This window comes from Rattus rattus, chromosome 2 (assembly GCF_011064425.1).
Source record: "Rattus rattus isolate New Zealand chromosome 2, Rrattus_CSIRO_v1, whole genome shotgun sequence".
NCBI lineage: Eukaryota > Metazoa > Chordata > Mammalia > Rodentia > Muridae > Rattus > Rattus rattus.
Genome location: NC_046155.1, coordinates 86,404,913 through 86,430,160, shown reverse-complemented (window position 1 = coordinate 86,430,160; position 25,248 = coordinate 86,404,913).

Below are 25,248 nucleotides of genomic sequence, written 5' to 3'. Positions count from 1 at the left end.
GGGGATGAGGTGCTTTGAAAGAGATCCTTAGAAGGTAAGTATTCTCCTTCATCAACAAGAGGGCAATTAGGCAGAAGGCTGGGACACCATGTGTAAATGTGCGGGCGTGTCGCTACGGATTTTGTCAGGTGGTATAAAGACTTGGGCAGGACATGAGGAGAGTCAGTCTTCATCCTCTGAGTATAACTGAAAGGTTGAGACAGAAGAACAACCCATTCCAGAATTTTCAGGATATCCTTCAGATGGTGGATGAAGAATGGTTGCTAATTCAGCTACAGAGGCAGGATGGGACCATGGGGAGCCTTATAAGTCCAGCCAGTGCCAGGAGGAACAGTTGGAAGCAGAGAAAAAACCTTGAAGACAGAGGAAGGGGAGGAGTCTATAAAACACCTGGGTGATGGTACTAAGAGATGGGTGCAGGGAGAGCTTCAGACATGTGCTGTTAGGGTAGCAGGTCCTAGTAGCAATGACACATGGTGAGGAGAGGGGGACAACACACTGACAATGATCAGGGTTGAGGTCAGACTATTTCCATGTATTTTACCTGGTATGGTGTGGTAAGACTGAGAGAGCTGCCCCATGTCATCTGTCACCCCCTCACTTCTTCCTTGACCGCATTCCACCTCTTCAAAGGAGTCTACTGGCAAGCACTTTCCAGAGGCTAGGAACAGGCCGTGTGGATACAGAAGACAGGAATCTGAAAGGTCCTAGAAATATTGGTTTCATTTCCCAATGATCCATTGCCTCTCCCAATAGGACACTATAACCATTTTCTCTTAAAAGTTCCCAAAAGTGGTCTGTACTTAATGAAGTTGAGTAGTGGGCTTTTTTTGCCAAAAAAAAAAAAAGAAAGAAAGAAAAAAAAACTAAAAGCAATTTCCATTTTGTGTCTTTTGTCTCTTCACCCAAGCGAATGCCGGTGGGATCTGGCAACCTGAGTTCAATAGCCAGTCCTTTTGGTCTTTCAAAGGCTATGAATGTAATAAGAGCACTCAACCCTTCTGAGGATATGCAAATCTGTGCATTTAAAAGATTTACATTCATCCTTCACAGGCCCTGAAATATAAATATGAAATACCCAGAACCTTGTCACTTCAGTAATAATTAAGCTGATGGCCTATTATGTTCGATTGCAAATCAATATAGTATCTTTTGGTGCCACTTGAGTTCTTGAGGGTTGGCACGGGGCCAGATCTAGTTATACAATTGAATTGCTGCAGCTGCCTAGGAAACTTCACTGCCGTTCCCATTCAGGAAGAATAGGCGGGTAACAATGGTGACCAGCCTCCCTGCAGTAATTGTGTACGAGGACACATTTCCAATGGGGTTTTTGTTCAGCAGGTGCTGTTATTTTAGTTTAATTTGAATTCTGAAATATGGAGGAGAGAAGGAGACCAATCTTAACAGCATCTAACCTACAGCTGTTCGAAAGAGGCCAGCAAACAGCACATGTTGCTTAGATGGAAATCATAATTGCTCATTCTCCCTGGGATGTTGGCCCACCAACGTGGAGCCTCTGAAATTAGCCAGCATTTTTTTTTCACCCGGCATTTTCCACAGTGGTGAGGCCTCTTGCATAGCCCAGGAGGAACTATTCTAGAGTAGCTTGCTCCCCGGGCAGCTTTTGCTACATTTCTTCTCCTCCTTCTTCTTCTGGTCTGCTCAGAGGCTACCAAGATGCTCCAGAAAGCAATCCTGGGTTACTTCTTCATTCCAGACAGTCCTGGGATGGAGCGAGGAGGTGCAATCTCAGGAATCAGTAAGTTCAGAGAGCTGGTGGTTCTCTAGAGCTGGCCTTCCTCAAGCAGGAGGACCCATCCTTTCCTGTCAGGGTCAGGGATGCCTTGGGTAAGAAGAAAACTCACAGTAAAAACAAAAACTTCTGTCTCTTTCTTGATCTAGATAAGCAATGCTGCCCACTGAATAAGTCACCACCCAAACACCTCCACCACACTTATGTTGCCGCTTGATAAAGAGGAAAGCTGAGGTTCAGGGAGCTCAAACATTAACCCAGAGCTAAAGGGCTCTTGAGACTGGGTAGAAAGAGGAACTTAACATGTCTGTTTCCCTTACAACTCCCCCTTGCTTTTGTTCCGACAGTTATCTGGCTGTAAGATTCAGAGAGTACTGCTTCCCTCAACCTCTAAGACTTGCCTTAGGGTCCTGATCCTGGGCCTGCTATAATGACCTAGGCCCATGGTAAACGCCAGTTCATCTGGCCTCATGTTAGAGGCTGATTTCTATGCTTTGGAAAGGAGGTTGCGAGTTTCTAGATGCCCTTGCCTCTTTTCTCTCCATTTCTTCTTGCTCCTTTACTCTTCCTCCCTCCTTTTCCATTTTTCTTTTTACATTTGTTGAATCCCCCTCATAAGGCAGGCCCAGGACTAGGTACAGCAGGATGCCTATATAATCCTCAATGGGGCACACCCAGAAGGGATGAGCCCCTAACAGACAGCTTGCTCCTTGTATTCCACATGGAGTACACCATCAAAAGATGAATACAGACTTCCCAAACGTAGAGAAGAGGACACACAAACTCTGTGTGTGTGTGTGTGTGTGTGTGTGAGAGAGAGAGAGAGAGAGAGAGAGAGAGAGAGAGAGAGAGAGAGAGAGAGAGAGAGACTCATTGGTCTCCTGTTATCAAGGGACCATTGTAACAGGAGAAGAGGGGCCTCTAGGTTTGGGGCTTGGGGAAACCCTGGTATAGCCAGGCCCCCAAGGGATGACAAATTCAGGGACCATGAGGGATGGAGAGCGTGACGTCTTGTCCTGAGTGTGGGCAGAACTGGGCTTCTACTCTGTTCCCATTGCTATGCATGTTGTGTGCACCATCCAAGGTTCACAATGGGCCACTGCTCTATCAGGGGTGCTGTGACCCCTATTGTATGTTAACGGCTCTCATTGCCACAGACTAAAACTGTACATTCTCCTCATTGTTGTTCAAGAATATTGTCGTATGTGGGTCAGGCTGAGCTCTACACCTGCACATTTCATGCACCGGAACCCAGGGCTTACAAACCATCCTGTGAGGAGCAAACCTTTAGATACAGATCTGGGCTCTGAAAGGGATCCAGGGAGGAAGAAGTATAAGATAGCATGGTCATGGGCTTGGACATCAGATGGCCTTCAGTGGAGCCTGGTTCTGTCACGTCTAACTTGTAACTATCCTTGAATAGTCTCATCTACAAAGAATGCTTTTTAGATAAGGCCATTGTGATGTTTCAATCAATGAATGCACTTGAAATATGAGTATCCACAATTGTCTGGCACTTGGAAGCCAGTGAGCTCCAGCTTCACATTATGCCATCGAGTGGTGGGAAAGTAATGTAGTGGTGGTAATTTTGTGGTTACGATTGGGTGTGGATAGTAACAGTGGCATTGGTGGTGGTCACAGTACCATGCATACAGTAGAGGTGGCCCTTGTAGTAATAGCATTACGGAGTGGTTTTAGTAGGCACACAGCGCCCACACTGCAGTGGTGAGGGCACTCATGATGGTAATGTTAGAAAGCTCCACCACCATTATCTTGGGAAAGTTTCTGTACCTTCTCTTAAGTAGAAACTGGGGCAAATGATAACTCTCTCCAGCTGTGATGATGTTAACAAATAATCCAATTCCACAGACATCCACTGAGCGTGCTGAACATATGTGAAATTGCCTATGGCCCAGAGTCTGTGGCGTGGAATGTAAAAACTGTTAGTGAAGTTTAAATTTGAAATCCCTCATGGGTTAAGTAACCAGGTGTTTCCCTCCATGATTCTTCCTCTGCAGACAAAGCAGTGACCTTGTAGAGGAAGGAAGGCAGACTACCCAAGTGTACTCTGGAGAGGATGAACCAAGGTTAGGGACCTCATTGTCATTTTCCCTCTGGGCTTTTGAGGCTGACACCAAGGCTGGCTTGACAGGCATTTAAGTAAGTAATATGTTTGCCTATGTTTGTTGAATGCAGTGAGAAATGGTGCCAGGGTGCCTAAGTGAAAGAATAGGAAACCTAGAAGGTTCTCTCTCACAGATGAAGATAGTGACACTTTGCTTATTTGTCTTCCTTCAGGACAAGAAGAGAGCACACACACACACACAGAGAGAGAGAGAGAGAGAGAGAGAGAGAGAGAGAGAGAGAGAGAGAGAGAGAGAGAGAGAGACTGTGGGCTGCATAAATTGAATAGCACTGGTATTTCCCTTGTGAATGTGAGAATCTGTTGTGTGGCAGACTCTCTCTGTTTTCTTTCTACACAGCCCAACAGGCCCAGGGTGTCTGTGAGTGTCTGTGAGTGGGAATTTATTTTGGCAGCTCATGTGGAAGGGAAGCCAAGGGCCTGAGGCGATGCAGTTAAACACCACATGTTAATCTCCATGTATTTTGAGTAATCCCAATAAACATTTTGATCTCAGCATAGGGTAATCCAAAACCAAGCAGCTCCCAAGGGAGGCTTGTCCTTGAGGAGGTTCCTTCCTGAAGGAGCCTGCATTGGATCTGAAAGAACATGGCAAGACCAGGTTTGATCATACTAGGAAGTCTATTCCACCCACCACATTAGAATGTTCTCTGACGGGAGTGACTGTGACAACCACAGAGTAGCAACACCATGTTAAAGGAGGAAGAGTTTGGCTTGGCTTAGAGCTTAAGAATAGATATAGTCCATTGTGTTAGAGAAGACACCATGGCAGAAGTGTGGGGCAGCTGGTCGCAGTGCTAGTCTCATTGAGTCTGCAGTCAAGCAAAGAGCAGATAATAGCGGGCTTGAGCTGTAAAGCCTCAAGGCCCACCCCCAGTGACTCGCTTTCTCTATTAAGGCTTCATCTGCCAAAAGTCCCACAACTGCCTCCAGAAAGTGCCACTAACCAGGGGCTGAGTGCTGAATGATGGCACCTGCCAAAACCCATGGCATAGGGTGGCTGATTTGCCCCTGGAAAACTAGGACCATGGATGCAATGTCCTGCATGTGCTCTTGCAATTCATTTGTTTGTGATGTAACTCTAATGCAAATGGGTTAGTGGGAGGGGTTTGGGTCAAGGCCAAAAATTCCCATGGGCATGTCAATGCCACCATGAAAATGGCTTCCTTGAAGGGGTGTGCACTCTCTTGTCCTTCTGCCATAGGAGGACTGGAAACCTCATCTCCTCTCCCCCTGGCGTCTCCCATTACATGCTAGTACCTTCATCTTGAACTTCCGTGCTTCTAGCAAAGACTGGCCAATCCCTGGTCTCCATCTATTACTAGCCTGGAGCATTATATTATGGAAATGAAAAGAGGAAGAGTGTAGGCAATAGGAAACCAAAATGTGCTGAGGTGGCTGCTGAGGATATGGTGACAGTGATCTATTCTGCTGGGATCTCCTGGGATTGGCTCATGAAGGCAGGGGTTCAGAGAGAAACATCCATGGAAGAAGGAACAAGTTGCCAATTTGAGTCCCTGAACCAAAACCCAAAAGCCATGTGACAAAATGAGCTCTGAGAGCTCTGAGAAGAGAATTCTAGAATTCTAATATACTGGTGATTGGTGTTGGTAGCCTATACACATCCTCCATACTACCCTATCCGCTCCATGGTCAATAGACCACGAGAGGAGCTAGGACTCTTGCTGAGATAAGGTTCTTAGCTGACAGGCCTAGGCTTACCTCAGATAGGAATATATGTGTATGTGCATGCATGTGCATATGCATATACAACATGTATTTAACCTTCACATCAAAACTATGTTAGCGATCACCTAGCTCCTCTCTCTAAGCTCCTACTGTCTCCACGTGCACACACATGCAGCTATGTACACACACACACATTCCCATGCACACCTATACCCATGCTCGCACACAATGCCTTCCTTCCTTTCAGAGATGGGAAAAGTTAGCTTTGTCATAGTGAATTGACAAGTGAGCATTGGCAGAGCCGGACTGCAAAATCCATCTCTCTCCAGAGCCTCTGTTCGTTATGCTCTACACGCCGTCTCCCACACTCAGACACTCTTCTTCCTTAATGTTTCGAGAGCATGGCACTTCCAAATCATCTGTATTTTCCCTGGGATGATTTTTACTTGTATCCAGCAGACCAAGAGTGATGTGAGCCTGTGCAGTAATCATCCAGGGCTCCAGATAAAGGAGAGGCTGTTACCATGGCTGGCAAGAAGTTACTGAATAGGATTAAAGTGTGTGTTGCATGTGCACAGGTGTGCGACGGAGTGTTTAGACACAAGAATAAGGAAAATGTGCAAATACATAAAAAGTACATATGTAAGAAATGTATTTGTATTATGTACAATATCTAGTATCGACCTTCCTGCTTGGTGTGGGTTTAGAATGCTTACATTCTACCAACTCTACTACTTATAAGATAATAACCTTTTTAAAGGTAAGTCTTCACTATCTTTAGCAGAGACTGGTTGAGGGTGGCCTCAGATTCATCATGTAGCCCAATACTAACCTCAAACTTGCAATGTCCTGCTTCAGCTTCCCAAGTGCTGAAATTACCAGTGTGCCATCATACTTGGCTGGTTAATGACTTTGGTGTGGTCAGCTCCTGTCTTCATTGCTTTTCCTCTTGCTGTGATAAAATACTGTGATAAAAGCATCTTCGGGGCGAGTTAGTTTAGGTCAAGCTCATGGAGCAGGAGGCAGTTGCTCACATTACATCACAGTCGGAAGAGAGGAGTGGGCGGGTCTAAGCTAGCATTCAGCTTGCTTTCTCCATTTCACACAATTCAGGATCCCTGCCCAAGGAATGGTCCCACTAACAATTAAAACAGCTCTTCCCACACCAATTAACATGATCAAAACAATCCCCCAGAGGCCTGGTGGTTCTAGATTCTATCCAGTTGGCAATTAACACTGCCAGTCACACCTGCCCAATTTTATTTTTCTTAGTTCAAAAGAAGGATAATGTCTACTTCCAAAGGTCATAACAAAGTCATGCATCATATCAGGAATTCTGGTTTTTAGTTTAAGAAACAGCCATAGTCATGGAAACATACCCTGACTGAATTTCCTTACACAGAAGGATAGGTGGAGGTGAGCAGCTGCAGAGGTAGCTTAATGGCGTCACTGATCTCCCCAGCTTCCCCTTTCCTTCATGGCCCATTATGACTGTCACATCTCTCTTCATCACATCTGTATTTGGAGAGGAAGTGGTAAGGAGAAAATAAAACACCTGTTGAGGAATTAGAAACTACCTAAGGAGCCTCATATGCCTGCGTTTATCATATCCAGGGCCACGTGGGCACAGCTGGTTGAAAGCTGGCTAAGAATGGGGTTAAACATTAGACAGCTTACTATGTCTGCTCTGAATAAAGTCTTCATGTTAGTGTGGGATGAATCCCTTTTATCTGCTTTGTGAATTCTGACAACTGTACCAGGAGCTATGGGAGAGGCAAAATGATGACCATGGGCTGAGCTTCTGGCCATTTCATCAAATAGTGAACTGACCTGTTTGATACTGGTTTGTTTACTTGCAAGCTGCTTGGACCTGGAAATTAGAATTATTGCTGTATTTCTTACTTCTATTATTGCCATGTCAGAATATACAAGAGTACCTTAAGACAGGAAATGTTAATTTTGGCTCACAGTTCATCCTGGAGAGGAAGCAATGGTGACAAGAGCAGCGAGTGGCTGGTCCTGTGGTCACTGCAGCCAAGAAGCAGAACAAGGTGAAAGTGAGCAAGAAAGAAAAAAAAAACCCCTGTCTTCTTTTCTTAATCCAGTCTGCAGTCTCAGGTGATGGACAGTGCTGCTGCCTTCAGAGTTGGCCTCCCCACCTCAGAACAACACTTCTAGAAACACTCCCACAGACATCTCCAGAGTTGTATTTCCAAGGTAATTCTAAGCCTAGTCAAGTTGACAGTGAAGGTTCACCAACATAACTTGTGAGCATGGTGAGGAGAATAATGGAGGAGTAGTTAAGAGACAGATAATGTCCCGGTACCCTTCACTGACCTGGACATTTCCATCTGGAACATGGACCCCAGTCTTCTCACCTTGAGTATGAGAACAAACAAACTGACGTTTGGGCATCAAATTTCTTTCCTTGGATCAGTGGCTTCCTTCCTCCTCCTTATCATCATCATCATCATCATCATCATCATCATCATCATCATCATCACCTCCTTTCTCCTCTGTTTCTACTTCCTCCTCCTTGCTAAGACTCTAAAGTTTAGATCACCTTTGACTAGCTGTGATGACTGCTAACACATAGGTGGCTATCTTCATCATCCAGACACAGGGTTGTGTTGATAGTAAGAGGGATGAGGGAGCTGTTCCATAACACTCTCATCTATGGCAAATAAAGAGGGATGCAGAATCTGCTGTGGAAAATTTTTCTAGATAAATCAAGGTAGGTCCCCATCCCTGATGCTGTCTGTCTCCATCTGTCTCTGATCAGGCCATAGACTAATATTTGGCCCTCCCCAGACTCTCTCATTTCCTTGTCCCTTGATCCTCCCATGGGGGTGACAGAGCTTATCTCACTTTGGGGTCCATGATCACCTGGGAGCTTGATGGTATGGAATAAACACTGGCCTTACTTGTCACTTTAAGTATGTGCACAAACTAGTTGGCATTTGGACATCAAATTAGTTACTTTGGATTTTACTATCAGTGGATTTCTTCCTCCTCCTCTTCTTCCTTTCCTTCTCCTTTCCTCCTCCTTCTCTGGCTCCTCCTGCCTCTCATCATCATTTGTATCCTTCTTCTGGACCATAAGAAAGGAACTACCAGAATCATCTTCATCTCCCAGCCATATGGCTACCCTTCTCGGATTTTCATTTAACACGTCTTTCAGACAGGAAGATATGCCAGCCTTGGAGAGCTACTGTGCAGGTCAGGATAATCATTGCTGAAAGGATTTTCATTGGTTCTAAGGGTCAACTGGGTAGGACTGAATAAGAACAGGAAAAAAAAAAAAGAGTAGGTGTCTTTCACCCAAGTCACAGCATGAACAGCTTTACTGCTTTGGCTTTTCTGTATTGTGCATTGCACATATATATGTTTTGCCCCCAAGTTTCTCTCAACAAATGAAAAAAAAACCAACTAATTTATAATCACTTCATATTACTTAATAGATACTTAATAAGGATTGTTTACTTTGCTTCCTGCATTTTAAAAAATACTATTAGTAGTACTACTACTAATAAAAACTCCCCTAAACACTTGCCACTTGCAACTAATTATGAGCATGGTTGGTCCGGCCATCCTGTGTGTTGAGATCACAGCTCCGGTGCTCATCTCCTAAACCATCAGTTCCAGATGACCACCAGAGGACTCATTTGTCTTGGGCAAGACTTTCTTCTGCAGCCAAAATGGTCTGAACTTTCATCTCTGCCCGGCTCCCTTTCACTTAGCGGATCTGATAAATGGCCAAGGGGCTCTGCTTTCAGCAATGGGCACATTGCGCTAGAAAACAATTAAACTGACCGATGCCTACTGAGAGGTGATAAATATTCACTCATCCGCCCAAACAGATGCCAGTTACAGCCTAAGAATATCGCACCAGGAGTCAGGGAATGTGCTCTGCTCTGTAGCTCCTAGCTCAGGTGTTGGAAGAAATAGGATGAAGGGTAAATAATCAGGGAACAAGGAAGTTCAAGGAAGGGACATTTGTTTTTATGTCCATGGGAAGCCATACTTGGATACACAGCTAGGTGTGTCCCCTTCCTAGAAGTGACTGTGACTGAGGTGTGTGAGCTCCTAGATAAGGTTTGCATAGTACATCTTTGAGCCCCCACAACAAGGTACTCAGGAAGAGAGGCTAAATTAGAGTTGTGGGGAGGCCTGGGAACACCACTCACACCTATCACTGGAGATGGCAGCTATCATGGAAGGGGTGACAATTCCAGGTAAAGTACAGGAAGATCCAACATAGGACAGTAGATAAAACGAAGGATTCTGGGATGCTGAAGTAGAAGCCACCCTTGATGGGGTAGCGACAGAGAGGATTTAGTAAACTTCACAGCACAGGTAGCATTTAAAATGGGTGCTAAGAAGCTCAGTGTTTAAGAATCCTTTCTGCTCCAGCTGAGGGCCCACGATTGGCTCCCAGCACCATGTCTGCCTGGCAGTCGAAACTGCCTGTAACTCTAGCTTCAGAGGAATCAATAGCCTCTTTTGGCCCCCACAGGTACCCATATACATGTGCACATTTATATAAACAAACACACACGCAAACACACACTTGCACATGTATACACATACTCACATACACATGCACACTCACACACTTAGAACAAAATAAGAATATCTTTAAAATGAATGCTGGGATGTGGTGTCAGGCCATTTGCAGAAGGAGATGGCAGCAAAGGCCAAGAGGAGAGACAGTGGTTGTGGGCTATGCTCTGAGACAGCCTGAGCTTGGCAGAGTCTGTGTCTCCGTAATGAGACACCAAGTTCTGTCAAACTTCCATTCGTTCATGAGGACACTGAAGCTTGTAGAAGGGACACTAGAAGCCCAAGTTCACACAGCCAACTAAGGGTTCCCAGGGAAACTCAGGGTGGTTGCTAAGCAGCAAATAAAGATAACATCAGAGCACAAGTCAAGTGAGACCAGCCAGTAGGCAGCTCATTGAAAGAAATTCTAAGCTAGGAGGTGGAACAGCCCTAGCTAGAAGGTGCAAAGAATGTCCTCACAGAAGAGGAAGGGGAGATGTAACAGGGAAAGCAAGAGGAAGTGAGGATCTTGGTTCCAGGCTGATTAGCACCTGATTGACAGGGAGGTTAACTGCAGCTCTTACTTGTGGTGAGGGTGTGGCAATATTTTATGAACATTATTTCTCATATTTATGAGGCCCCTTCCAAATAGAAATAATTACACCATGTTTACAGATTAAACAGAGAGGGTCAATAATATTTAATACCCAGTGGAATTCACCCAGCTGTCTGGAGTCAGAGCCCAGAAATAACAACACTGCCATCACTAAGGAACTCCAAGAATTAATGATTTACTACTGCATTTCATATTTGGGGAAACAGGTTTGGAACCATCTGGTACTTGGTCTGAGGGTAGCTTGCAAGAACACGGCAGGTTCTGAGAGGAAGCTGATACCTTTCAGCAGTTCACTTGTTCTATCCTGCTGGGCATCCAGAGAGGCTAGAGCAGTGGTTCCAACCTTCCTAATGCAGTGACCCTTTAATACCATTCCCCATATTGTGGTGACCCCAACCATAAAATTATTTTTGTTGCTTCTTGAGAACTGTAATGCTGCTACTGTTATGAATCATAATGTAAATATCTGATATGCAGGCTATCTGATATTTGAACTCTGTGAAAGGGTTGCTTGACCCCACAAAGGGGTCACAACCTACAGGTTGAGAACTACTGGGCTAGAGGGAAGGGAGAGCGAGAGACTGAAGGTGCAGAGTCTACAGCAAGTGTGCCTGCCTGTGGGACAGCAAGGTCTCCACTTCCTACACATTGGATTGTGTGGGAGTGGAAGGATGACATAGGGCCTTGACTCTGGCTCATTGTCTCCTCAGGCCTCACCCCCAAATCCTCTGGACGTCCATTGTGTTTTTGGTGAGGAGAGATCGCCCTTCTAAAGTTCCCTGTCTTCACCCTTTGCCTCGTTTTAAGACACAGCTTCTGGCTCTCTCACCCTTGATCCAGTCATTTCATCTTCCTTAATCCTTTAATCTTTTTCCTCTGTAAAACTCAAATACCACAAACCCTAAAGCTCATTATAAGTTCAGGACAGTATCTGGCATATACTTGGTACCTCCACACAGCATGGCAATAGGAACTCTGGCAGTAGACTGGTCACATGACTTCCTATGTTCTACAGACACTCAGTCCCCAGCCCACAGGACCCACCAGACTAGCACCAGCTGGCAGCATCTCCATTTTTCCTTTCTTGTTCAACTAGAAACTTTTCTTTCTTCTTTTTGCTAAGATCTAGAAGGGTGAGGAGGAAGGTGGGTGCACCTGACTAGGGTTGCCAGGGGAAGTGTCAAGGGGTCATGAGAGTGAGGGTGAGACCTGGATTAGTGAAGAACAGAGCCAACCGAGCCTCCACACAAGATCCTGTTTCCTACTCAGAAATGGAACTTCTTCCCTATTTTGGCTCCCCTTGTTCCTACCTCGCTATCCTTTGCTAACTCGGGGCTCCAGCTGGTCTGGGAGGCAGCTCACCTCTGCCTGCTCATTAACAGTTCATTTGCTTAAATACCCATCATCATTACTGCCAATGGCTCCTCAGGGCACCATTGCATCCCAGGAACTGTGGCAGCCATTCTCCTCTGACGGATGGCCCCATGCTCTGCCCTGCCACCTGCTAATGACTCTTGGGCTGACAGCCCAGCCTGAGGGCAGCAGGACTAAAGGAGGCCACTGTCTCTCCTTGTGTGCTCCTCTGACCCCCACAGTCCTGCCAAGGACTCGGCTCTGTAAAGGGATGTCTCAAATCATCCAAGGAAGAAAGGTAAGAGGCATTCAAATGACCCTTGTGCTCAAATCTTACTTCCAGAGAGCTCAGCTCTGCTCCACTGCCTACCTCCCAGATGCTGAGCCTGGATCTCACAGAACTGGAGTGAGCTTCCCCAAGTCACATGGCCAGGCATGGTGGGGCTAGGTTGCAAATTCACTTTAGTCTAAACCCAATCACTGTGCTTCTTTCCCTAACTCTAATTGTTTCAGGTGAGGGAAGTCTGATGATTCCTCAGAACTGACAAACAGTAACAACAACACAAGCAATGAGAAGTCTGTTAAGAACATTGAATCAGAGAGATATTTTTAAAATTTATTCATTTTAGAGGAATCCCACTAGTTTTGCTTTTCCCCTACTCACTAATGCCCATGCCCTTGCTGGATTGTCTTTTTACAGCATATCCTTCTAGATTATTCCACAGCCACAGGGCTGTTCTTGGTAACTAACAATAGAGCCTAACTTTCCTATGTCAGACACTTTTTAAAGTTGGATACATCTTACATCCTTGAATATTTGCAATGAGACTGTAAAGAAATTCTTCTTCTCATTCATAAAAAGAATATTGAGGACACAAGACAGCTGACTAGCTCAAGGTCACCCATAGCTACCAAGTTGGAATCCTGGAAGGATAAGACGCCAGGTGTGAGGTGAGAGGGTTATTGCTTGTGCCCCCCCCATTTTCTCCTCTTTCTCCTGACTCCTCCTTTTCTTCCTTCTCTTCCTCATTCTCTCCTGATCCCCAGCCTTCAGATGGGCCTCACTATGTAGCTAATGCTGTCCTCAAATGTATGAATTTTTTTGCCCCAGTTTCTAGAGTGCTGGGATTATAGATGAGGGAGACTATACTAGAGAAGCAAGATATTTCTATCAAGATACTATTCTTGTGTTCCTGTTGTGGCTGGACTCTCTCATGAGACCTATAATCTAAGCTGTAGCAATAGAAGTCACAAGTCACAGTACTAGGATGAATCAGGATTAGAAGGGCATGTAATCTACATGTGCTCTGTGGCATGGCTGCAGTAACATAGGGTAATAGCACCTTGCTGGACAACAATGCCAAAACAGAGTCCATTTCATTTCTAGGCATAGGAAACAAGTTCTATGGAATGGGAAAGCCACTAGAAGTACAGCTAGGGTTCTAGAAGTCCTTAGCAAAACTCCAGGGAGATGTTGATTCTGGGTCCAGAACCAGGAATGCATTCAGAGGGAGGGTCTTGGACTCTATGATGGCTGATCGTCATCATCACTTTGACTAGATTTAGAATTTCCTAAGACCCACACCTCTGGGCACGTTTGTGATGAATGTTTCCAGGAAGTTTAACAAAAAGGAAGACCCACAGTGAATATAGGTGACAGCAACTGTGTCCTAGGCTAGATAAGGAGAATGTGAACCAAGCACCAGCCTCTCTGTCTCTGTTTCCTGGTAGTGGATGCCACGTGACTGTCATAGTCACACCTTCCACATCATAAGCAATGGTACCCTTACTCCTTACCCCTAAACCTCCCTTCATTACATTGCTTTGGCCAGGTCCTTCGTCAGAGCAGTGAGAAAAGTTAACTAATAAAGGCTCTCAAGATGAATTTCTGGCAGATCCAAAAGAGGAAGGATGAATGACACCCCTCTCTGCCTCCCTGGTACGTTGTCCACACCTCTATTGCAAAGGCAGCCATGTTATTCCTCAGTTTAAAGTCTGTTAGCCATACTATAAAGCTGCAAGATAAATCTCAGACTCCCAGAGATGACTTACAGTGTCCTCCATAGTCCAGCCTTGGGTGTTACTGTCCGCATCACTAGCCTTTTCTCTCCTCCTCCTCCTTATCTTTCTCTCATCTCTACATCATTCAATCCACATCACCACAGTTTCCTCTCACCCTCTGATATCAGGTACTCACAGATACCTCTGTTGGAAAATCGTCCTCTCTTCTCCCCTCACAGCCCTGGCACACACATTCATGCCTACTCCATTTCCAGGAGAAGTATAATTGTATGTTTCAGCTTAAGCATTGCTGGTTTAGGGAGACATTCACAGCCAGACCCGTGCCCCATTTGAAGGCCGGGCCGAATTTACATGTACCCACTCTTCCTGTATCATATACTTGTGTGCTGGGTTGTGATTGCTTATTAGTCTGTCTGGACCTCACCCCCACCAAGGAGGGCCCTGCCTCTTTTGTCACCTGTCACCAGTGTCTGACACATACTGAGTGGTCAGTCTGGACTGCTGACTTCCTGGGTGGCCTCATTTGTAAAAGGTTATGTCTTTTCTAGAGTGACTCAGAAGCTATATCTGACTCACCATTAGGACTCAAGAGCTGCCCTCAGGGTGGATCCAGAGCAGACAGAAATACACTTCCACCTCACCTGAAATCGGCACAGGGGTTAAGAGTACTAGCATCTCACCTATACCCAGGCTAGAGGGCAAGAAATAAAGCTTAGGCACCCAGAAGGGTAGCCAGTTGGTACTAGGCTCTGAGGTCAGTATCTGCCTATGTTCAGGGAGGCCATTGTAAGTCAACCCCCTTCTCCGCAATGGTTACTTAAGGCACAAGTCCAGAGCAACCATTCCTGAGCCTTGTGTTAAGCTGACAAATAATTGCTACAGTGGCTTGTGAATAAAACGAGACTACTAGAGCAGAGTGAGGCAGAAACAGCAATGAGTCTTAGAGAAAGGAGACCCTGTATGCAAAAGAGGCAACTCCATTTTGCCAGAGAGGAGCCAATCACTGGTTGAGGTCACAGAAGTGACCAAGAGCCGGAGTGACACCTCTCTCTCTCTCTCTCTCTCTCTCTCTCTCTCTCTCTCTCTCTCTCTCTCTCTCTCTCTTTCCAAGGTTGAGCTGGTCTTGCAAGGAGGGGCCATTCAGAGATGCTTGGTGTTAGGAGAGGTTCATGTCATAGTCAGGCTCTGAAATGAGCAGTTTATCAGGCTAACTTATAGAACACAAATGAAGGGCTCCCAGAGTAACCACACACTGAAAAGCCTGACCCCTGCATGGATAATGACTTCCCCATATCTGCATAGAGGGATTCCCTCCTTCAAGTTAACCTTCTACAGTCTATACCGTCTATCACCCTCTGGACACCACAGAGCCACATGCAATTAGGGAAGAATTACGTTCAAGTAGTGTAAGTAGCTAGAATTTGGGGATGAGGGTCTAATGGTCCTCCTCATTCCCTCCTTCCATGATGGAACTCAACAGTCAACAGATCCAAACTCAGAGGTCTCTTGAAAGTACATGCAGTTGCTCTGATGAGGAAAATGGCTGTCCTGCCTGCAGGGTGACAATATAGACTATTGAGGGGAAAGGTAGGAGTCAGAAAACCTGTGGGGAAGCAATTAACAGTAACTCAGGAACAGCGGGTGGCAAACTGAGTGATTGAGCCACCCTGAAAGCACCTGGGTTAGACAGGGACAGCAGTGGCAGATGGCTGGTCCATAAATACTTTAGGAAGGCAAAGACTGAGCTTTTGTGCCCCTGGGGCCTGTCCCAAAGAGTCAGCACCAAAATTTTGTAAATTTTGTAACTCACGGTAGTGAGGTTTGCTAGAGGTTGATCTCAATTGTGAGTGCAAGGGGAGAGAGTATTTAAGAGAGAAAGAGATTGAACATTTTCATGAGGATTACAGAAGCCTTTTTGGGAAGAAGGGGATAATGGTTAATCTTTTGCATGCAGTAAATCACATGAAGAAAAGCAAAGCTGGAGAGATGTTTCAGCAGTCGAGAGCACTGGCTGCTCTTCCAGAAGGTGCAGGTTTGGTTCCCAGCACCCTAGGGTTGTTCATAACTGTCTGTAACGCCAGTTCCAGAAGATCCAATGCCACCATTCTGACCTTCATAGGCACCAGGCACATGTACGATACACAGGCAAAAATCTATACACATAAATATAAATAAGACCTCCATAAACTCTACAAAACACTAGATATGATGGAGATGGTTAGTGGCTGATAGGGCCATTGGCTGTGTGTTTGAGGAATGGGCTAAGGAGGTGGCTCAGTTTGTAAAGTGCCTGCTCCACAACTATTACATCCGTAATACACAAATAAAAGCTGGGTAGGGTACAGCATGCATACCTTACAGCCAGTGGCCAGAAGGTGGAGATGGGAAGATTCTTAGGGCTCACTGGCTAGCCAGCCTAGCTAAACCAGTGAGCTTCAGCTTTAGTGAGAGACTATGTCAAAACATAAGGTGAAGAGAGATTGAGGAAGACAACTGACATCAACCTGTGGCCTCCGTGTGCAAAAGCACACAGGTGCACATACATGTGCCTGCACACACACACACACACACACACACACACACACACACACACACACACACACACACACACACTATCTTAGCTACTTCTCTCTTGCTATGGTAAAACACTACAAGCAGGACAGCATATAGAAGGAAGGGTTTATTTTGGGCTTACAGTTCTAGAGGGATAAGAACACATCACCATCATAATACCAAGCATGGCAGCAGGAGGGGCAGGCATGGTGCTGGAACAACAGCTGAGTACACAGATCATGACCCACAAACGGGAAGTGGAAACTTGAAGTGGCTGAATCTTTTGAGACCTCAAAGTCTTCATCCAGCGACTTACCTCCTTCAGCAAGGCCACACCTTCTAATCTTCCCCAAACAGTCACCAGTTAGATACCAAGCATTTAAATGCACAAGACTATGAGGGGACATCTCATTTGAGCTATCATATGTACAAACACACACAAAGTGAAGAGAGGGAAAAAGGGACCCTGTGCTAGGAGAATGGGCTTAGCAGCTCTGACAGGCTGATGGGGCATCTTCGCTGGCCCACTCACAACTCATCATTGACTGGGCAAATTTTGCTTTTGCATCCTGGGCAGAATTTGCCTCAGGATCCTCAGCCTATGGTTTCAAGTTCCATCGGCAGCAAGAATGCATTCAAGCAGCAGGCAGAGCAGCTCCCCACCCCCAACCCCAGAGGGAAAGCAGGGTTAATAGTATCTCTGTCAGGACAGCCGGCCTCCAGGTTTGCCCCTTCATCGAGGCATAAAGACTAACGCAGATCATGAAACAAACCTCACTCTCCATCCTGCCGAGCACTTGGGAGCAGCAGAACTGTCAAGAGAGATGCTTGGCAGAATGCAAGCTTTGGGTTGGCATGATATATGATTTGCACCACCTCTGCAAACTTTCCCTAACTCTTTCCTAAAAATAGTGCTTCGATTAGAAAGTGACACAACTTCTGTTGGGGAAGGTGTGAACAGCCGTGAAATGCTTCATATGGAAAGGAGCAGGTGAGACCCCAGTAGATCATCAAATGCCAAATGATACACTATAATGTATGGTAATTGGTTATTATTAAAATAGTCTATTGCTTATCACACAGTAGCTAAATGGCCTTTCAGTTGCTCTATAATTACCCAGTGATGGGTGATCTGTTTTCTTCTTTGAGAGCTAGGTACCAAGGGTATCGGAGTAGCACCTGTCACAACACAGGAAGAGAGCAGGGCGAGGGGAGGGGGCCTTTTCTGCCAAGGTGGAGCCTCTCTAGACTCTTAAAATCCTCAGACAGGGTGGAATGCTGTGTGAAGTTCTCAGGGGGACAGCGAGCAGAGAGTTAGGATAGATCCCTGCAAGGCTTCTGCATCTTGCTTATTACCCACCCATGAAGCCATCCCTGTAGATATTTCCTAAAGGGCCCCATTGCTCATTAGAGGACATATTTGTATGAGATGAGGCTGGGTGGGGGCCTTGCTTCTACTCCCACTACCTAAACCAGTAAGGAAGCTTAGGAGTCAAAGGAAGTAGCTGAGGCTGCCTGTGAGGGTAAGAAGTTATATTTGTGATTTCTGGAGACATAGATGGGGTCCAGAAGGAGATGGTCAAGGCAGGGATATATTAGAGGAAGACAGGCCAGACAGCATGGGGAAGGAGGAGAAGGAAGGCCAAAGTCTCTCAGGAAATGTAGGATGCATAGCATAGTGATCTGATCTCAAATAGGAAACAGAATCAGAAAGAGATGAACATGCCCACAGCCCCATGCATGGTCCTGCCACAAGCTTACGACATTTCTGAACTTCTGAATCTACCTGGCTACTACTGAGCTTAAGACTATGAAGGGAATTTTACTGAGGCCGGGAGAAATAAGGGTAAGGGGCATTTGGTGTCTCTTCTCTTCCCCTCCCAGGACTCCAACAGCTACTTCATAGAGAGCTTGATCACAGAAGAGATGTGCAGGTTAGTCTTATGTCAACTTGACTCAAGCTAGAGTTTATCTGAGAGGAGGAAACTTTAGTTTAAAAATGCCTCCATAAGACCCAGCTGTAAGGCATTTTCTTAATTAGTGATTCGTATAAGAGGGTCTAGCCCATTGTAGGTGGGGCCATCCCTGGGCTGGTGGTCCTAGGTTCTATAAGAAAGCAGGCCGAGCAAGCCAGGGAAGGGAAAGGGAAACAACCCAGTAAGCTGCACTCCTCCATGGTGTCTGCATGAGCTTCTATATCTAGATTCCTGCCCTGTTTAAGTTCCTGTTCTGATTTCCTTCAACGATGAACAGTGCTGTGCAAGTGTAAGCAGAATAAACCCTTTCCTCCCCAACTCACTTCTTGGTCATAGTAATAGAAGCCCTAAGACAGAAGAGTTTGGAAGAAAGGACAAAATACTTTCAAGTCCAGATAGAAGAAGGAGGCAAAGGAATTCCTTAGTGCTTCATCTTTTGTGTGCATAAGAAGGGCCATCCAGGGATAGATCTAACCTTGACTAATATAAATCCGGTGGGGGGGGTGGAAGAACCCAGAAAAAGCCTGTGGCATCCTCCTGTATGGTTTCCTTTATATATAATCAAGATGGGTTTTTTTCTAACCTAGCCAATCCTTAAATCTCACAAATTCTAGATGCCTAATGAATATTTCTTGAATGGCTTTGTGAATAAAAAGAATTGTATGAATGTATGTAGTATCACAAGGCATCCATTTCTATTTCCATGCTTTAAGAGTTTAAAAACTGTCACCCCCTCTGAAGAACTTCTCTGGAAAGTGCAGGAAGGGCAAAGCCATGTTTCCACAGCACTGAACTATGCATGTACATTACCCTACAGTACCGTACATGCCAAGATAGGTCCATCTCCTGCTTCAGGCTTTTCTCCGTGGCAACCCTAGTCGTTACAAAATGCCTGGCAAGGGTAGGTGATCAGAAAAATTCTTATGGAATTGTTGTGATTTCAACTCTCCTCTTTGCATCTCTCTCTCTCTCTCTCTCTCTCTCTCTCTCTCTGTGTGTGTGTGTGTGTGTGTGTGTGTGTGCATATGTGTATGTGTTCCCAAATACATAAATACAGACTGCTTAGCTTATATGTCACTTGTATGTATGTATGTATTTTCAACGCTGAACGTTTGCTCTTGACTAGTTGGTTTGCTCCTCTCTGGAGAATATTCCACTCTCAGCATCCCTTAGCTGCCTGTAGTTGTTTGTGCAGGGTTGAGGGCTCCTGAGCTTTACCTGTTTCATGGTATCTGTCTATTGATGTCATCCTTCTTCGGGTCTTGTTTAGACAGCCACACTGATGATACTTCATGAGTGTAGCTTCTTCATTTCAAGGAGGAACCGGGTCACAGAAAACTGCCTGTTCCTCTGACTCTTACAATCCTTCACCCCCTCTTCCAGAATGATCCTCGAGTCTCAGGTGCAGAAGTTCAGATTTTATCAACTGGGACTAGGCTCCACGTGCAGTTTGATTGGTTGTGGTTTTGTGTGCTGCAAAAGGAAGTTTCTTTGACAATGGAAGAGGACTACACGTATCTCTGAGTATGAGGATAATATTTAGAATGTTATTAGGACTTATGCTGGTTTAGTAAGGTGGCAACTGAGCCCTTTCTCCAGGATCCATTACTTTACTAGCCCTGGACAATTGGCTATTTTTCCTGTACCCAGCATGGGTTCCCTCTTGGTCGTATCTTAAGTCTAACTAGTGAGTTGTTGGCTACCACCAATGTGTGAGTGCCACTATTATGCCCTTAAAGTTATTCTGCCATGCTGGCCATTGTTGTAGATCCTATTGATTCTTTAAGCTCTTCTTATTCTTCCAATAAATTCCTCAGATTTAGATCAGTCATATTTGGCTTTGCTCTATGTATTCAAGACCTCCTTAGTGATAGAGTTACCAAGTCATTTCTGAGTGTGAAAGATGCTCGTCAGACAGTCCTGACCTTTTGTGGAATAAATAAATGATGTCTGTGCCTCTTCTAATGGCTCCCGGTCAGAGATGCTCACTAAAGATACTTTCCATAAATACAGTCGAAGTTCAGGAACTTGAAACCAAATCTAGATTTCTCTCTTGACATTTCTCACATTGAGAGAAACAAAGTAGTTTCTGACTCCTATTAATGATAATTGGGCATATCAGTTCTGAAATAGCTGGACTCGGGCAATGTAGATGCCCTCTGCTGCTGCTGCTGCTGCTGCTGCTGCTGCTGCTGCTGCTGCTGCTGCTGCTGCTGCTGCTGCTGCTGAAGGAGCGGCCTCAGGCTCCTCCTATAGAAACACTTTGCTCAGCACCTCCTGAAGCAACAGGAGACAGAGAAAACAGTGAAGAAGGAGACAGTTGCACATTTTGTGTGTGTGGAGTTGGTAATAGGAGGAACTGGGTGTATATTATTCTTTAGCCAAAGCCTTTCTTTTCTTTTTCTTTTTGCTAATTGATGACAATAAAGGATCTAGAAACATCTCTTGAAGAGCACGTTTACCCTGGCCTCCACTGTGGGGTTAGCCTGCTGACTATTCTAAGGGGTTACTAGAACACTGGAGAAAGACTGTCAATTGTTTTTTAAAAATGCAAAATGTATTGGGAAGCAACATTTCACCCTCCCTGGACATCAGAGATAAGAGTCAGAGCTGGAGAGATGGCTTATACTGGAAGTAAGAATGCTTCCAGAGATCTAGAGTTCAGACCCCAGCACCCAATCAGAGATTTCACAACTTCCTGTGCTTCACGTCACAGAGATACCTATACACCCATGTTTACTGTAGCATTGGCCATAATAGCCAAGTTCTAGAACCAGTTTATGTGTCTATTAACAGAAGTCCGGATAAAGAAAATGTGGACATTAGCCTCACTTGACTTAGAAGGATCAGGGACCTCACAGAAAGGTACAAGATTCTGTTTTTCTATTGAAATCATCCTTACTTTACAGACAACCTAGGCTCAGAGAAAGGTCAGATACACCCAACCTTCTGCACACACCTAATGGTGCAATCAGTACTTTTCAAATGGCGGGTCTCCCAGTTCTCAGAACCAATGGTTGGGGAAAGCAGGTACCTAGGATCCTGCTGGCTGTGTGAATTTGTACTTAGGTTTGGGGAAACTGACCTGCTCTGGACTTGAAGCACTGTCTGGTGCTCGTAGTATAGACATCCAGATCACCTCAGAAAAACAGCTGTATGCCATGCTGAAAGTCATTTGTCCTCACTACCAATTTCTAGTGGCTGCCTAGGACTCCCCATGTGGTCTGCTTGTCTACACAGTGCCATGGATGTCTGGCTGACAATCAAATCCAAGGTTAGACATGTGGGTTCCAGATGTGCAAAAGACTGCCTTCAACTGTGTTTTTGCCAGTTGTAGAAGTACCATATGGCAATTTCAAGCTGCCAAACATCTGGGAAACAGATCCCACAAGAGAAGGAACTCTTTAGCAAGGTGACCATTTAGATGACAGTCACAAGGTTCATGGTGAATCCAAGTGAATGCTGGGAACATAAATCCGACCAATAGTCAAGAAATAGCTATGGAGTACCTGCTTTGTGGGATTCTAGAGAATTAGTGAAAAGACAGACTAAAGTATGCTGAGGAGGACAGGGGTGACTGTGGTCCCCAAAGCAGTGGGAAGGTCTTCTAGGAAGACCAGTGGGTAAAGCATTCAATATAAAACCCCTAATTGTTACCATTACTTTGCATTGAATATTGTTCTCCCTCCTTCCCTAACCTCAGCTTGCCTAGTCAACTCCACCTACACTGGCTTCTTTGTACCCCTAGAACATACTAAATATGCTTCTGTCTCAGGACCTTTGTGCCCAATAGTCTCCAGTGTCAGGTTACACAGTAGCACCTTGTTCTTTTCCTTTACCCTTCATCCTCCCCCATCTGCGGCCCCGACTCCCCACTGAATAGCTAAACTTTCAAGGAGTAAGTAAGATATTGTAATCTCATTCTGCCTTGCTCCGCCTTACCTAGCAATTCTGTATTCCATGCTTGGGCTTAACTTAAGCATCAGACCCAGTCTGCAAGTCAAAAAACAGACAACCCATGTACTGGCCTGGAATGCCCCATCAGCTTGGATGACTGACTCCTCTTCCCTGCTCTGAAGGAGCTAGCCACTTTTCAGACATATCCCAGGCAGCAGGCCTGCTCTGTGACACTGTCAAGAAGTAGGGAGCCTGGGGAAAGTCACAGATATAAGCAAGATTAATCATGTGACCTCTTAAGGGCACTTGGACCTGTGGAGCAGAGAACTGCCAATGGTCCAGCCCTTGTCCTGATAAGGGAGGGTAAAAGCATTCTGAGAGATGTTTTCTTGGGGCACCCAGGGAAAGCAAAGGTCAAACACACTAGAGGATTCAGTGGAGAAGGAAGAGAAAATGCTAGGAGAAGACTCATTCCTAAGCATTGATCCAGTTCTAGATTTCTTGTTAATCCATAACTCCAGATATTTACCTGGCTCCCTCTGGATGCTGGTATTGCTAATAGTAGGGATGCTGAAGGAGGTGAGAGAGCTGGGTTCCGAGACCATAGGTGCCCACACAGACTGAAAGACTGTGGGCATCAATATTCTGTATAGAAACAAGAGGGGAACAAGGGACAGGATGTGGAGTCCTAATGACAAAGTCAGGCATTGACTGTCATTCTGAAGCAGTTTATTCCTAGGGATGTTTTGGGGAGGGAGGCCCCTGTGTAGGCTATGAGCTGTGGTATGGTTTCACAGTGAAAATTCCAGAAGAATATTCTAGGCAGAGACATAAAAAGTAAGGAGAGAGGTAACTGAGGTGTACTTAGGCCCATGTTACTGCCCTTGAAGGTCTGCAATGGGCACTGAAAAGTCATGTGGTCACAATGGACATTGGAAAGACATGTGCAGGCTGAAATAAGAGGGCCCGAGAAGAAGGGAGCAGATTGATCCTACAGGCACCAGGAGCAGGACAGTGAGTGGAATGTCAATAAAGGCAGGCTATCTGGAAGAGGCTCTAACACTTTTAACAGGGATGTCATTTTCCAAGCAAGAGATGATGGCTGAGTCTTGGATTCTGTCACTAGCTATGGAATGCTGGAAAAGGTTGGATTTTTATTCTCCTCTGCAGATGCAGTCATGAGTAGTGGTGGGGTCACTTGGGAGTAAATGAGTTTTGGGCATCTGGACATAGCACTTAAAGGAAGAAAACTGACCAGGTATCATCTGTATTCCACAGACAGATGAAGACCAGAATCAGGGCGTTGGGGGTCTGGCCTGTAGATCCCTGGGAATGCTTGCATAGATCTTTTAAAACAAAACCTAAATCTCCTTTAAACCCTTCACGAGTCTCTTGTGACTTTCAGAATAAAGTCTGTCTCATTTCACTCTTTCCTCCTTAAACTATAGAGCAGTGGTCCCCCAGCTTATCTGTATGTTCCAATCACCTTGGGACTATCTTAGAAAGTGTCAGAACTAGACCTTTTCTGAGACCAACTCAATCATCATCTTGGGGGTTCAATGCTGCTCCCTAGGAGGTAAGGCACATCCAAGCTCCAGTCACATTGGCTATGTTTGCGAGCTTCTGCGTTTTTGTGTCATTGGTGATGGACTGTGATTGGCTGTGTGCAGGCAGTAGCTCTGTATTAGGTTAGCTGTGCTTGGCTTCAAGCTTCTCCATGCATTCAGGAGCCCTCAGCTCTCTTAGTTTTCCCGAGAGTAACATCTTTGCAGATGTCAGCTTTCAAGGTGATGACACAAGCCATTTTTATCCCTTGCCAGTTTGCTGGCTGGCACTTGTTTCCTTCCACTTCTACTGTATGGATCGAAACAAGTTCCACGGTATATGTGTTAGTTATACTTCTGGTTGCTAAGATAAAATATCCGACCAAAGCAATTTAAGGAGTGAAGGGTTTCTTTTGGCTTTCAGTTTGAGGGTTCTGTCTACCGTGATGAAGAAGGTGTGGCTGCAGAAGCATAAAGCAGATGTACACATTGTATCTGCCATCAGGAAGCAGAGAGAGGGGGCCTGGTGTTCAACCTGTTTTCTCCCTCTTGTTTAGTCTGAGAGCCTGAGAGTAGAATGGTGCTTTCACCACTCATGGTGCATTGTCTGTCCTCATTTAGCCCAATCTAGCAACACCCATATACCAAGAGCTTTGTCTTCTCCATCGTTTGATTCTAGATCCTATCAAGTTGACATTATTGATCATCACACATGCAAAGCCCATAGCAGCAGGGCAGAGAAATAGACTGGCTACTCTCAAGCTCTATGTTGCAGCTCGAGTAGAAAATGTCTCCATAGACTTACGTGTTTGATCAACTGGAACCCCAGTTGCTGATGCTGTTATGGGAGGTGGAGGAACCTTTAGGAGGTAGGACCTGGAAGGAGGAAGTGGGTTACCTTCTTCCTTTCTCCCTCTCTCCCTCTTCTCCCTGTTCTGCAGAGATGTGAATAATCCCATCTTCGTGCTGGAGGAAATGAGTCTTGGTGCTTGCTTTCCATAGGGCTCCCTGCTGCCATGTCGCTCTCCATTCTAGTCTGTATCGTGGCCAACTGTACAAAGAAAGATAAATCCTCCCTCCTTCCTTTAAATTACCTTGTCAGGTACCTCGTCAGAGTAAGAAGAAAGGTAACCAACACATTTTGCAAGGTACATGCAGGA